A 17,022-nucleotide genomic window follows, 5' to 3' on the forward strand; every position below is an offset into this window, starting at 1 on the left:
AACTCTTCCGTCTGCCTGTTCGTCTCAGTTCGTTTTTGAGCGGTAACTTTATAGAAATGTTCTAGAGGTTTAAACATGTTACGTCGGAACCTCTTTGTCCAAAGGAGAACCTCTCTGTCCAAAGGAGAACCTTTCTGTCCAAAGGAGAACCTTTCTGTCCAAAGGAGAACCTCTTTGTCCAAAGGAGAACCTTTCTGTCCAAAGGAGAACCTTTCTGTCCAAAGGAGAACCTCTCTGTCCAAAGGAGAACCTCTCTGTCCAAAGGAGAACCTCTCTGTCCAAAGGAGAACCTCTCTGTCCAAAGGAGAACCTCTCTGTCCAAAGGAGAACCTCTCTGTCCAAAGGAGAACCTCTCTGTCCAAAGGAGAACCTCTCTGTCCAAAGGAGAACCTCTCTGTCCAAAGGAGAACCTCTCTGCGTTTTAGTTAAAATTTCACATGGCAGCCTGTCCGCCTGTGTGGTAACTCTTAATATAAAGGCAAATATGTTTAGAAACTTATCGTAACTTACTAAGTTACACTAGTATAGGTTTCTCTTGGTACGAGGAAGGATTCTATTGGTTTTTTTGGTAAAAATTGTGTAAAGGCCAGTACGCCTGTCTGTCCGTCCGTGATGTTACTCTTTCAATTAAAATTTTGAGTGTAATTCCAGTTCACCTTCCTTTTATTGCAGCGCCTGGCACATTACTTTACACGTCTTTTCGTCGTTTCAACATCAGAGACACCTATAAATAGGTGAAGTAGCAGTGTCGTTGTCTCACCAGGTGCAGCATTGCGTGCACTACGATATTTCTGACACGATCTCTAAGCACAGTGAACCAACCGAGTTTTCTACTCATAATGTAGCTATGGTAGGAGGGATTGATTAAGTTACAATCTGCACTCAATTGTGCACCTGATGGGACAATGACACTGCCAATTCACCTATTTATAGGTCTCTCTGATGTCAAAACAATATAAAGGTTCGTTTTGAGCTTCTTCGTCGTCTACTTTCTCTTCATCTCTTCCGACGAACATGACTCCAGATTCTAGGAGTCGAGTCTGAGACAGCGTTAGATACCAGGCGCTGCAATAAAAGGAAGTCGAACTGGAACTACACTCAAAATTCTAACTGAATCAACCCTTCCTACCATAGCTGCGTTCTGTGTGGATTACTCTTTCGATAAGTTCTTTCGGATTCTTCAATACTCCGTTATACCAATTTAGCCAACAAATTATTTTACCACTATTAAATTATTATCAATACCATGTAGGTTTTCATTGTATTTGCTTTATTGGCATTTTATTTACGGAAGTTAGTGTTAATTCTATGGAATCATCACCGTTATGTGTAACTGTGAATCAGTAAAAATAAAAAAAAATGTTTTTGTTAATAATTGAGCGATAGTACTAGTGCTTTACTAAGTAAAGTTGTTAATGAATATAAATGTAAACAACAGCCTAAATAATGCCCCTTATAAAGTATCTGACGTTCGTGGTGTTAAGGATTTAAAATGTGTGGTGCTCGCCTCTGACCTCAGATAAATGGCTGGTAACAGCTGGCTTTCCCGCGGCCCGGGCCCTGTCACGGATCGCCGGAAAAATCGATGACGTTATATTACACAACTCGTTGTCTACCCAAATATATTCGAATACATTACACACTCCTTAGGAAAATCGCACGTACTGACTGATACACAGCAGTAACAATTTGATAAATGTGTTTTTCTTATTACTTATATTATTACATTGCTGTAATTCTGTTTCAAATTTATAAAACGGGATCAGCATATCATTTTACTAAAAGAAATTATTTAATTAGTTATTGTTGACGTGACAACGTCTTAAATTAGGTTGCGGCTCGGAGTCACTCATGAAAAAGTGTAACGCCCGGTAACGTTACGATGCCCGTCCAGTGGGTCCGCCGCACGGGATCCGCACGGGATAAAACAGATAACTGTGGGTCCGCCGCACGGGATAAAGCAGATAACTATGTTTATTCGTGAAAATGTGGAGTGCTTAGATTCGTCATTTACAACAACTACAACAATAAAGGTAAATAATTGTACACTGATATTTCATTATCGTAAACTATGATTGATTGATTAATTGTTAGATTGACACAAAAGTTGAGAAACTGAGTTTATAGGTTATGTCATACTATTGACAAATGTTGATAGTGTTAAGTAAATTATTAGTTTAAATCACTCTGCAATCAATCGTAATTCAGTCGATTGAGAAGAAACAGCGCGTATTGCTAGTCAAACATTTAAAATAACAAATTATAACCTCTAACCTGTCATAACAGTGCGACCAAACAAACAAACTAAACCGACCAATCACCACGCGCGGAGTTAGAATTTAACTGTGTTTAGCAAGAATTTCAAATTCCAATTTTAGTAAATGTTTTATTCAACTTTACCATTTACAATAACAAATTTTAATTAATTTCAAATTATGTACAATGTTTTAGTAAACAAAATATATTTCTATAGTTAAAATTTGTGCAATTCTTATTTTCATTCAATTCCTTGTTCCTATTGTGCAATTTAATAATATTCATATCAATAAATATTCTACCGAGAAAAAGACGTTGTCACGTAAAATCTTCGCCCGTAAAACCGACTTTACAGGCAACCATAATTTTTTTTTTTTCGTTTTAATAATAACTTTTTTCTGGAATAAGTGGGCTTTTTATGACTGCAGCCTTCTCCTCAATTGATTTAATCTTTTATTATTTATATTAATTTTTTTAGTTTATATGTGGTACTGAAAATACCTTGCTATTGTTAAAACATCCTTTATAATTCATTATTGTCAAAAACAGTCAATATACATTACTCTAGTGTAATAATTTCACAAAATATACTTGTATAAATATGATTAAATTGTGCGGTAAATTTAGTTAGTATGGACAGAATTATTAATTAAAATAAATTTTCTCAGATTAACCTAATAATATAGGACTTTTGGTTTATTTCTTATTATTTTATAAATCAATTTATAATGTTTTTTTACCATTTAACTTGAAGTGAGTTACTTAAAATTACGGATGTCCAAGATTTCAGAGTTAAAATAGATAGAACGCTTGTATTGCTTTTCAATCTTACAAAATTTTAAAAAGTATTTTTAGTAGGTATTTAATTACCCGTGATTATCTTCTCAGATGGCTAATAATTGTCCAGGCTATGAATATGGAATTGTTCTCAAAATTAAACAATAAGTAATGTTATACGTTTGTCTAAATTACGTTATATTTAAATTGGATTTGAGAGGAACATTGTTAAAAAAAATACAATGACCTTATTACAATCTAGGATAAAGTCACTGCTGGTTTTATTTGATCAATATTAACCAAAATATAACCAACCAAAATATACTTTTATATTTATAAAGTATTAATCTGTTGATCTGGTTTGGTTAATTAACTTGAGATGTAAAATAAATATTACATAAGGTAAGTAAAAGTAATAGAGATGAATGTTGTAATTTCCTCAGGAAAATAAATATCATACAATTATTTATTTTTGATTACAATGTTTTTCTAAGGAAAATTGAATACCATTGGACTAAAATCATAAATAATCTATTACGTAAGTGTAGCCATTTCTGCTACATTGGTTTTAATTTTACAATTTTGTGAATTTAATTTTATAAGAACATAAAAAGGTGTTTTTAGTATTAAGTAGATTTTGTAAACGGTAGGTAATAATACTGAAATGTACTCTTTTAGCAAATCCTACTCGTGTGACTTGAGCATAGCAGTTCGATTCTGAATTGATCCTTTGTTGTACCGTTTCTCTTGGCCAAACTGGGTTTTGGTTGGTCCAGATCAGAAAATATGAAGGCTAATTTGTTGTTTCGGCTGGGATAATGAATATCTCGCTGATTACATAATTAACTATGGGGGAGGGTATTATAAAACCAGCGCTTTTCGGCTTTCGCCCAATTTATCTGTTCAATAAGACCGTTCCGTGTGTATCAAACTTTCCGTGAGTGAAATTTCGCCCAGACTAGATTACAGCTTTATTAAAGTAATCGAGTAAAAATAAAATGGATATTTTCGTGTATAATAACTGTTTTTCTCCCGTTTGATCAAAGAATTAATTTTATTTTTATAATATTCTAGAGTATAATGTAACGTTTTGTGACTATTTTTTGTAATTTTGGGCACTAATAAGAAATTACATTTTAGCAAATAGTATTTGAATTTTAAAAACTAACTGAAATATAACGGGAATTGGAAAAATCCCACAGTTTGCGTTCATCACGAGGTGGACAATAGAACTTTGAGGATTAATTTAATTTGAATTGTATTGATTATTTTATTTTAAGAAGAGAAGAACCTTTAATTTCATTTCATTTGAATTTAGTAATTATTTTGAAGAGCCAATTTGATGGTTTTTTTTTTTTTTTTTTTTTTTTTTTTTTTTTTTTTTTTTTTGAGAAGAGAGCATTTTGTTTTAGTTTGATTTGAATATTAATATCCTTGCCAAAGTAATTTTGAATTTAAAAAAAACTTTGAACCAAATTTTATGGTAATAGAGATTAAAAGTTCCACACCAAAGAGATTTAATAGTGACATTAAACTTTTTATTGACTTTCAGCTCTGCGTTTTATTTTAAAACACTTCAATAATATTTGATTGTCGTAATTAAAGTTGGTATTCAATAGTTAACCATTGCTTAACCATAAATAATTAAAAAAATTAATTTTTTTACCGACTGAGAGAGTTAATTATAGTTTAATCTTTGAATTTTAGTCAGGGTTTTGTGATCATCCTAGGGTCAATTGTCTCTATATAAGCACTCAACCTGGTTTTTCTTTATATCGGTACAGAAATATTTCATACGAATGAAATCAATCGTCAACCATTTTGGTGGCGGTCGAATGGAATAGTATAAAAAATTAAAAATATAAACTGAAGATTTTCAGATTATTTACCTCGAAACTTGATACACCTAAAATCGACATTCAAACTTATACAGGGTGACAATTAAGTCTGGAACCCCCTTTTTAATTTTTGAACCACAATAGAAAGAAATACCAAAGTTCACACGTGCTTACTGGTGATAGTAACGCACACATCTGCCCAATTACCGACCAGATATTCCCTTTGGGGGACGGTCCACAAGGAGTCAGACAAAAATTCTTAAATAGCAGCATAGGTCAAGTTTGGTATCAAATTAAAGGTCTTACTTAGCAGAGTACAATGCCGCAAACCGGACTTCAAAAGGTGGATTCATTCAGTAGTTATAGCTATTTGAATTTTATAACAATTTAACAATGTAAATTATTAAGTATTACAAGTAAACACCAATTTTTAAGTACCTGTGATCAAAGTAAGTGTCCAAAATGTTCAAATACCAAACTTGACCTATGCTGCTTTAAGAATTTTGTCTGACTCCTTGTGGACCGTCCCCCAAAGGGAATATCTGGTCGGTAATTGGGCAGATGTGTGCGTTACTATCACCAGTAAGCACGTTTGAACTTTGGTATTTCTTTCTATTGTGGTTCAAAAATTAAAAAGGGGGTTCCAGACTTAATTGTCACCCTGTATATCAGCTATATCGTTTTCAGACAACTACATAAAGAAACAATCGCCATTATAAGGGTATATATAATATGGTTAGCTTACTCTTATTTAACAATTATCTGAAGGTTGTGTTTAAGTTTGTGAATGTAAGAATATTATCTGTAAAGCAATATCATTTCATATTCTTCACCCTTTTTATACCCTCGCATTCCGACCTCCACAAGCGGCTACCAATTGGTTTCTTTCTTGCGAGAAGTTTCTCTATGGATTTCAGGAAAAACCCAGCTTGTGTAAAATTGGACTATAAACAAATCCATTCAACCCTATATGAAAACATTGTCACGTTTCTCTAAGAGGACTTATAAGTAAGTTTAATTAAGAAAACTGCTTGTTTTGAGAAATGCAGAGATCACGCAAGAGGCTTCACTAACGCGACAATAAGAGATCAGATTGTAGTGTTACTGATTTTGTGTATCACTGAACGATAGAAAATATCCGAAAATTCCTGTTTCCTTCACCATCCTTCCATTGTCAAAAACAAACTTCAACAAAAGAATTTTTTGACTTGCATTTCATCAGAATTACATCATGAAAACTTAAAAAACAAAATATTCTTCTAGTTCACTATGACCCATAAACGAAACACATTTTCAAACTCATCAACTGTGCAGGTAGCGTGACGCTGTTATCAGCAATGGCGTGCATCGTCCCTTATCAGATTCCTTATTCCAGCCAAGAATTATAAACAACTGACATAGGAACGCGAACTGCCAGGTAGACTGTCACGCTACAAGCGTTGGATTGCTCGATTAACAAGTGGATTGATAAAACGTCGAAACACGATTCAGGAGTTTAAAATGCTTTATCTATAAATTTTTATTAGGGGATTTGTGTTTTTTTTTTTTTTTTTTTTTTTTTTTTTTTTTTTTTTTTTGGATGTGAAGACTACTCATGGTAACACAAAGACGTTCTGCCAAATTCAAAAACTGTTTAAACCGTTCTCGATGAATTCAGTGTTACATTTTAGTATTAATGCTGCCTATGCAATTGCGTATATTCTAGCCTTGGAAAACATTAGAAAGAGCTATAATGTATTTCAAAATACAAATCAGAGCTAAATATGATGTTCAAACGCGCATGTATCTCTACTGTCAGGCAATAAATGTTGATATTGTGTATATCAATTACAATTTTAATTTTATATTTTTTATAAAATCACCAAAATTCTGCTTTAGAGTCATAAATAAAATCCGAAAAGTCGTTCAAAGGATTTATCAACGCCAAGCTGTACCGTTTTTCTGGCACATGAGGGGTTAGCTTTGAAATTTAAATGTTTGTGAAGGTTCAAAAAATGGAGAACGAAAATCTTCTGAAATAAACAAAGTTAAAACTAAAATAAAACTTCTTCTTAAAAATAATTACTGGATTTTAAAATTAAAATAAAAACTTCTTGATAACTTTTAAATTCAAACTTGTAATGTATTCGTCACTCCAAAATGTACAAAGTTCTTACAGCTTGTGTTTTATTCAATTTTCAAAATTCAAAACTTTCACACTCTAATCTGATATGGCAATTCTTCACTTTAATTTAGCTTTAAATTCAACTTTATTTTGTTACTAATTTTTTTTACTTTGCTTTAAATATTACGTCTTCTTTTCAGTGTTAGAATTTTTATTATAAAAATCTTCAGTATTAGAGAATTAAAAATATTGCTGAAAGCATCTGTAACAACCACAAAACTCTTAGTATTTTTACATAAAATTTTATATACATGTGCTCACTGCACCAACAAGTTTTATATTGCACAGATCAAAAGGACAAGTTCCTAAATTCCCATTAAATTTAATTTTTACAATATTTCTTTCCCCAAAATTATTCAAAATAACTAAGAATGAATATTGACTGGACTCCAGTTAAAAAGTTCACTTACCCGCAGGTTCGATGACGATTAGCAAAAAGATTAACTCTAAGCACTTTCAAAGTCTACTCGTTACTATAACTTCCGATCAACTGAGACGGGAGGTACGGCACGTCCACCTCACCCCACCTCTCAATTTCGTTATCAAATACTGCCATCTGCGATGCGCGCCTCGCTGATAGCAACCTCTTTTGTACAGTCCAGTCCTTATCATTCTTCTGGGCCTACTCCTTCCACCGGTAATCCAGTTACCCCAGAATTATTATTTAATACAATCGGTACAAAGCAATTAAATGTAATAAAAATTATTTTTTTCAAAATGCTAAAATATCTTATAACCCCCTATTTCACCATGTTATTGAAAACGATTACGTAACTCGTATATAAAATCAACAGGATATAAAATTTTGTTAAAACTGTGTTTTAATATCTACACTGAGCATTGCACAGCATTTAAAACCGCTCATCACCAAAACAAGTATTATTTTTGGATATAAAATATGAACTCATCTGCATTTTGAAAAAAGTGAGGTAATAATATTTATAGGCTTTCTTGTTTTGGAAATGACGCATTAAACCGGTCAGTTTCACTAGGAAATAAAAAATCGTCTGAGCTACGTATCATAACTTTTGAGAACATATGATCTGCATTAAATAGTTGGACAATGACATTCCTGTATGGACGGTATAAAAGCTTTCGGTTGAATCGACTTGTAGACTCTAACGCCGCGTCGCTCGGTTTGATATTTTAACGGTGAAACCATGAATTAACAGAATCAACAGAACCTGTGTGGCGCTCACGTCCGTCTCCCGACTGGCTTGTGCTGATTTAAATTACATTTGACTCGTTTTTCACATCTGCAGTATTTGACTTTCCGATTCATTCCAGATTAAAGTGGAAAATACGACTAGCACAAATAGCAAATGTGAGAATGCTGTAACGTTTGTACTATTCAAATAATTACTTTTACTAAATTACAAAGGTATGTGATATAAAAGTCATTTTTTTAACTATATAAAGTGTTAGAAAAGTATTTGAAAATATTTTTGAAGATATGGTTGAATAGTTGAAAATTAACCAAAAGCTCCTTTAACACTATACATAGTTTATTTCGCTCCATTTAGCGTATACCTGTATTTTTTATTTAAAATCATAATTCAGAAATTGTTTAAGTTACCGTTGCAAAATTTGCTTGTTGCGTTTCTTATTAGGATGTAACGTTTTGCTTAAATAAAAAATCTATCTTTAGTGGTTTGAAAATGCGTTTTTAAGCATAATTTGGTGGAAACCAATGCTAAGACAAAAATTTTCAATTACATAAAATATAGCTAGTAAAAATAAAACATATTATTTTGTTTGTTTTGGACGACTGAAATAAATGCGTTTTAAAACATTTTCTGGTTCTCCGTTTATGTACGATGGAACAAGAGCAGTAATCACGCATTTATTCTGTAATTTTACACGATTCATAAGAAACAGAGTATTAATTGTTTTTTTAAAGCAGTCGAAACATAAAAATTTTATTTTTTATGATTTTATATGTTTTGATTGATTGATTATACATGTGGTATTTCTGCTGATTAAAATTATATACCAAATATTGTTTTAAATTATTTTTAATGGAAAATCACCATTTTCCCATGTTGACTAATCTGTTAGAATTAGAAAATAACCACAAAAAAGGTGTTTTTACTGCAGATTTTTTTATTTTTGGTAAAATGCTATTTTGGAAATGATTACAAATATAATGCACCTTAAGGAGCCCTGAAATTTCATACCTACGATGGTGTAATTTCTTACAATGAAGGAAATTTTACTGTTCATGGTAGAAGCTATCAGACGGCTGGACCCATTTCGAGTTTGTAAACAGAAAAAGCTGCTTTCAACTTGGAGAAAAAAAATAGAAAAGTCAGATCTGTTGCCAAAAGTAAATTAGTGGACCTATATAGAGAGAAGGAAAATTAAGACAATCCTACCTTTAATGATGGGCACTAATCTTTACTTTTCTGAGAATACTTGACGTGTTTTTTCCTCATTTCCCAGTAAGTGAGTTTTTTAGAAGCCTTTTAAGTTATCAAACTGAAATTTCCACACTAGTTACATATAATTCAGTTCAAGTTTCTTACACAAGAATCGTAAAATATTTTAAAATTTTTACTAGTTAAATAAATTAATTACTTTATTTTTTTTATCTGAAAATATTTTTGTATTCATAAATATTTGGTTTTTGAGTAAACTTAAAAGTCTCTGTGTAAACAACTAGGTATTAAGATAATTTCTAAAGTACAAAATAAATTTGATATGGTTACAGAAATATCTTTCATTAAATTTGTATTAAGTTTATATGGCGTTTGGACTCCCCTACACTAACTTTTATCTACCTTAATAGTTGTTTTTCATCTTGTTGATTTTCATGAAATGTTTCTTTTCGTGTTTAAATCTATCATTTTGAAACTATTCAAAATATGGTTATCTTATTTTACCAGAAAGTTACATACAAAATTACATCGTAGTAACTTTTCTAAGTCATGATCTTTTTTAAATTAAAAAATATAAGCAGACGCTAAGCAATGTGAAATAAATAATAGTGTTAGAGGTTCGTTTTTGGTAACCTACAGTATTTAGTTATATCAGAAATACTTAAATACCATTAATTAGTCAAGGAGGGATATGCTCAGATCGATACAATACTTAACTATTGTCATAAATAATTTTAATGTATCTTGGGATTGAAACTCCGTAATAATTTTAATAAATCAGTCTTCTTTATTTTTTTTATTATCCCCCCAATAATAAGAGATTGAATCATTATTATTGTTATGATATTTTTCACTCTCAACAATCAAGGGAATTCTACTTAGCTTGAAGCCAACTCCGGTATTTTACCTAACTTATCACGCATGCCACGTGAATGGCAGGCTTGCGTGTGCCTCTATGTTGATTTACCTCAACCAATAGCAGACCCAATATTAGATGTGATGACTAAGCTTAATCTTAAAGAGTAGACCCTGAATACTTAAAGAGTATTCAATTCCCCTTATTTTGTGTGGATAATACTTTCATTTAAATTGATATTCCAATTTTCATGGCTGTTTTTAAAACATAAAATAATTGTCTTTTCCCTTACTTTACAGTGTGCCACATTTTAAATTCAATAACTTGTCATCCCTGTTTGTTTTATACCGTTGATACATAAAAATTCAAATAATTTACATTCTCACTCTCCCGTATTGTTAAATCCTCATTGTTTTCATTTCTCATAGATTTTTACAGGTCTGCTAAATTAAATTGAAATAATAATACTTTACCTGAATTTGTATAGCTCCGCTTGTTTTATATGTCTGTGATATTTCGATATTCAATTCCCTGTTAAACCTTGAAAATTATTTGTTGAAAATGAAACTGCTAAACTTAACTTGAATTTTCAATGTAACTTTATTTCTACATGAGCAACTCCACTTTTGATTTTGGACGTGTCTACTGAAAATTTTGCATGAAATATCATGTCATAGACAGCATTGAGTTCTATGATAGTGTATATCCATCCTTGGGATTCGGTAGGGTATCATTGTAGCATGTCACTAAGTCTAATTACCCAGCAGAGATCACTTCTGGCTGGTTTATACCTTCCAGTTGAACCACCACTGGGCACAGCAAAAACCAATGTTGTGCTACTTAAATCTGTGCAACTTATGATGCCCAGTAGCGGCAGATCACTAACCGCAAATTTTGAGATTCTGGGGTTCATGGGCAATTCGATAGGTCTAGTCTATTGTGGGAGATGACTGTTGGAGTTGGTGGGGTTTGTTCTAACCTCAGAGGTTCTTATGAACCTCAACTAGGGTGTGCCACCCCCTGCCTACTTTGACTGGACAGGCTGGTTCAGAGCTGGCCTTCCCTTCTTCCGGGGAGACATGACTTTGAGATGTAGTGCCCTAATTCTTCCTCATGGATCTCGTAGGAGGCGGCCCCTACTCCCTAACCTTGCTATCCTGAATATCCTGTCACTCCGGAAGCAGCGCAAAGGTTCTTACAGGACTAAGTGCAATTTATAAGCTTCTTGTCCTAAGAGAACAAAAAAAAAAACTAAGTCTAATGGCAAGAGTTCTCTTCTGTCTATCTGGGAGAAAATTTTTTGTCTGGTTGGCTGTTTGTCTATCGATCCGAAGGACATTTTTAGAATCGTATGAACTACACGTCTGGATTATTACTACCTTATGTTTAGTTACAACACAACTAATTTTTAACGTCACTGCACAACCAAATAACCTTCTTTTTTAAGTTCATACTAGTTTTACATAAATTCAGTGTTTCATTATAACTAACTAATTACGCAAGAGTTTTAGTGATAAAATACTGTTACGTATTATTGAATGTTTTATTTCTGTATCCTTGAAAGCCCACATATTGAAAACGTAATCTTTTGGTAATTCTTGAAATCAAAAAATTCAGGTGTTTTAAAAATTACATAGAAATGGAAAATTGATACTTTTTAGTATTAAATGGTTAATTTAATTATGTATTTATGGTCTTAATTTGTCTCTAAGCTGCACGTTTAGAATTTAAAACATTTATTCTTATTCCATAGTAATTTTTAATTTTAAGCTTGCAATAAGCAATATTCAGTGGTTTCATTAATAGCAGAATAATTCATTAACATGACAACTATTCTTAAAATTTAAGCAGGGTTATAATTTATGAATGTTTAGGCAGTATAAATTAAGCTTTATAAAACGTTAGTTGGTTTCTAAATTTAAAGCAATTAATGAATGTCACCTCTGAGACGCATTAGTTTCAAAAATACCCATCTGGATGCATATTAACTAGGGTTTACAATTGCAAGACCATAACACATCGACGCAAGAGGCTGTTAATCTAGACTATTGATGTTATGTGCTATGATAAGGTAGTTCAGAACCTAAGGCAACATTGCATTGTATTGGGTAGATATATCAACATACTCGCGTTTATCCCAAAACTTGATTCTGTAAATACCATACAATAGACTTTAAAGTCAAATTTTCATCTTTTATTTTACAATATTTCTTTATTTTAGAGTGTAATGCTCTCTAAATAAAAATGTCCATCCATATAATATAAACGTTAAACAAATTTTTCGTACGTACGTACTTTTTAAAGAAACAATGTAGACAAACGTTTTGGTCGACCTTTTTTAGTGTGGACACCGATGGATATAGCGAGTTTTTTCAATAGATTAGCTAAATTGCGCTGTACGTATGGATAAATTTAAAAACAACCAAACAAGTATTTGGTCAATTTATCTTTTGAACAAGGAGTTTTTTATTGCTCCTAAAAATTTCAAAATTACTGACAAATTCTTTAAACCAATTCAACTGAGTTACGGTGTCCCTAAAAGATCAATCCTCAGTCCAATTCTTTTTATTATCTTTGTCAATGACATAGGGTCATTGCTACGGTATGGGTACTTGTACAATATGCCGATTACACAACGCTTTGCTTTAGTAACAATTCGAAAATAATTCTGGAACAACAATCTTTGTGTCAATTGTGAACAACAATTGTGCTCAACAATTCAACAGCCTAAAATTCAAAGCAAATTCCTCAAAATCAAGTGTCCTGACTTACGCATTGCGATCGGGAGATCCAAACGACGGACCAGCCGTTTATTGGATGATTCCCCGCTGGACGAAGTCGATAGTTCAAAGTTCTTTAGAATATTCCTGGATAGGGAATTGACTTGGAACATCTACATACATAATTTTTGCTCTAAATTGTCCTAGGTATTACTTTTTGAGGTCCTTAACTACTCAGGTTTCGAAACCCTATTACGGTTTGATCTACCCCCACCTCACCTGCGGCTTAGAATTGTGGGAAGCTACTGCAAATAGCCAGTTCCATAGAGCGTTCAAAATTCAAAAGCATACGCGTAATCGCACATTTGAAGTTCAGAAAATCTTGCAAGGAAACTCTTAAAAATCTGCAACTGTTGACTCTTCCGAGCCCCTATGTTTTAGAGACAGCTTTATTTTTTTGCATGTCTAATTGTGCCATGACAAGTGGTCCATGACAAGTGGTTTAGAGACATATACGTGTATGAAACACGAGGTAGAGATCTTTACCGAACTGACAGACACAGGACTGTGATTTACGAACATTTTGATTGATTACTAACATCCTCACAGGGAGGAGTTCGTTTTGTCAACAAGTTGCCAGAATCAACTAAAAATGCCTCGAAGCCTAAGACGTTAAAAGCGCGCTAATTTAAGTATTATGAGCCAAAAAAGAGAATGTTACTTTGGAGTGCAAGAATAGTGCTTATAATATATTTGTGGCTTATGTATTTATTTTCCATTTCCTTTAACTACTAGTGGTTTAGCAACTATTGACCGCATGATTGTCATGTCACTCACATACTGTGTCAATCTCCTGTCAACACCCTTCATTGTGGTCACTTCAAATAACATCATATGCAACAGCACATAAATACATCAAACAGAGTGGAAAATTATGCAGTGAAACTCAACTCTTATCTAACTTCAAAAGAGATTATTTGTTTTTTCTATTTTGGTTTCATCTTATACATTACGGAATTCATACTATAAGACACGGGTATGTCACATTTCTTCTTTCCAGGACATCTGGAAATTAAAAAATTGAGTTATTCTAGTACTGCAAACCCAATTCAGTCACTACAGGCGGTTGCTATCTATGAAAAATCTTGTACTTTTCTGATGAGAGCATTAGGTACATGGGGTTTTATTGCATGAAGACATCAGGAAGTTAGATAAACAAAACTACCCATAGTTTTTCATATGGAACAACCCCATTTAAATCCCTATTGCTTTTTGCAAGTTGTACCTATGTTTTAGTTTTTTAATTTAAGTCATAAAGCCATAAATATCAAAAAAAAACACATTTTAGAAAATTTTGTTTCTTTTATAGCTCCGAGGACATATAATGTATTGCCAGAATTAGTCAAAAATAGTAGGAACATAAATATATTTTCTAAAAAAATTAGAGTATGGTTGATAGGTCAAAATGATATTGAGTATATGTTTAAGATAATAAATTAGTGTATGGTTAGTCTTATCTGCTAAGGATTCCATAAAACTATTTAAATAGACACGGTAGAGCATTATAAAAAAATTATTTATAATATAATATTTAATTTTACATGTATAAAGCCTAACATTTTAATTGTAAGTCATACATAAATCCTTTTTATTTAATACAGAACAATAGTTACAATAAATTTAAACTTTGAAACATACCTAATAGTACATTATTTACTAAATAAGCTACAATAACTCATTTTCATAATTTTATTCTTGCTCGTTTCCAAAATTTTTATTTTTTACCCTTTTTGTATATAGTATCCCCAACACAGGTCACAGCCTTATGGGGTACCTAAATTTCCTTATTGTAAAAAATCTATTGGCCTAATTATTAGTTTAAAAAAAAGAAAGAAACACCTAAAAGGATGTAATCTGCTTTTTATATTTTATTACTCTAAGTACATAAATTAGAAATAAAATAATTAGAGAACATTTTTTTTCTATTTGTTATTTACTGCTATTGTAATAATATTATTTATTATTAAGCACTGGCAATAATATTTGTTTGTAATATCCAGTTTGTTATTTTGGGGAAATAAATGATTTATTATTATTATTATTATTATTACTATTATTATTATTATTATTATTATTATTATTATTATTATTATTATTATTATTATTATTATTATTATTATTATTATTATTATTATACTATAATGCATACATTTTTTGTTTAAAAAAGTATAAGTATATCAAAGTTCAAATTTCAAGGATGTAGAATTAGTGATGAGTGAGTGTGTGCTTGCCTTGTCGCATAACAGAGTACTGAGATTGCATGCAAAATTTTATTCTATAGCTCATTTATCAGGCTGCATGTGTTATTATTTCACATGCTAAAATGTCATATGGTTAATTGTTCTAAATTTGTTTACGCTAGAGTTGCCTCGTTACCATCATGGTACCAAAATAAAAATGTGTATTAACTCCCAACTAAAACCAATGGAGTGACATACGCTATCGCAGAACTCGATGTTGCTTATATAGAAATGAAGCTTTATGCGAAATTTCAAGTCTATAAGTTAATTCGTTCTCGAGATACTGTGCTGACACACAGAGGGGCAGAATTTTAATGTTTTCAATACTTCCATGATTGGCTTCGCTGACGCTCAGCCAATGTACGTATGGATAAATTTAAAAACAACTAAACAAGTATTTGGTTAATTTATCTTTTGAACAATGAGTTTTTTTTATTGCTCCTAAAAATTTCAAAATTACTGACAAATTCTCTAAACCAATTCAACTGAGTTACGGTGTCCCTAAAAGATCAATCCTCAGTCCAATTCTTTTTATTATCTTTGTCAATGACATAGGGTCATGGGTACTTGTACAATATGCCGATTACACAACGCTTTGTTTTAGTAACAATTCGAAAATAATTCTGGAACAATAAGTTTTTGTTGACACAAATAATTGTGCTCAACCATTCAACAGCCTAAAATTCAAAGCAAATTCCTCAAAATCAATTGTCCTGACTCAGGCATTGCGATCGGGAGATCCAAACGACGGACCAGCCGTTTATGGAAAAAAGTGGAAAAAAGTGTTTATAGATGGATTTGTATATTTATTTTAGCCCAATGAAAACTTTTTTTAGGTACAAACTGTGTAACATCAATGTCATAAAAATAAAACAATTATGGCTAAACAAACTTTGACAGTTACGGAAGTCCACGTTTAAAAGTCAAACTTACAACCGTAACAAACTATCTGGTTTGCTAAGGCGATGATGTGCCCGTAACTCTTGAGTCATGTCACCAGGTCGTAATGCAGCTCCTCTCGGTTTACCTACGTGTAATGTGTACAACAGTATAGCATGTCCAAGGGTGCTAACAGTATCAGCTTTGAATGTACTTCTTCCGGTTAGCTTTCCTTCCTGTCCACGGCACCCTATGGATGTTCCACTGTATACTGGCGTCCGTGTTGAAGTACACCGGAAGGTAAACATACACAAGTCATTGTTTATTAGCTCTTTGTTTTCAAGATTAGTCCTTGGTTGGTCCTTTTAAATATTTCAACTCTATAATTTCATTATTTAGTCCTCTATGCTAGTATGAAGATGTAACTATGGTAAAATCTGACTTCATAAAGCGTACAAGCAATCCATAGATTATCTTTATGGATGGTAATTACATAGATAATATTTAGGAGACACTCCTGTTATCTTAGCTTGCTAACATCCTCCACTTTTGTTATTGTAATTCATTGAATGCAATTTTTCAAGTTTATCGTTTAGGCAGGCAACAATTATTATTTTAAGCTGCATAAACGGGTGTGACAAGGATAGTAACAACCAAGATTCTGTATTATTTCCATTCACAGAATTGGGAATAATCCGTGAGATATAAAGATTCTCGGATTCCTTGTTTTTTAATTAATGTTCCCCTTAATGACAATGTTAATTTTTAACCACAATTTCCTAATTGAATAAGCAAATAGTAACAATATAGATATCTATATTTGGCCTATGAATGAGTTAGCATTTTACATAACA

This window comes from Homalodisca vitripennis, chromosome 6, assembly GCF_021130785.1.
Source record: "Homalodisca vitripennis isolate AUS2020 chromosome 6, UT_GWSS_2.1, whole genome shotgun sequence".
NCBI classification, from domain to species: Eukaryota; Metazoa; Arthropoda; class Insecta; order Hemiptera; family Cicadellidae; genus Homalodisca; species Homalodisca vitripennis.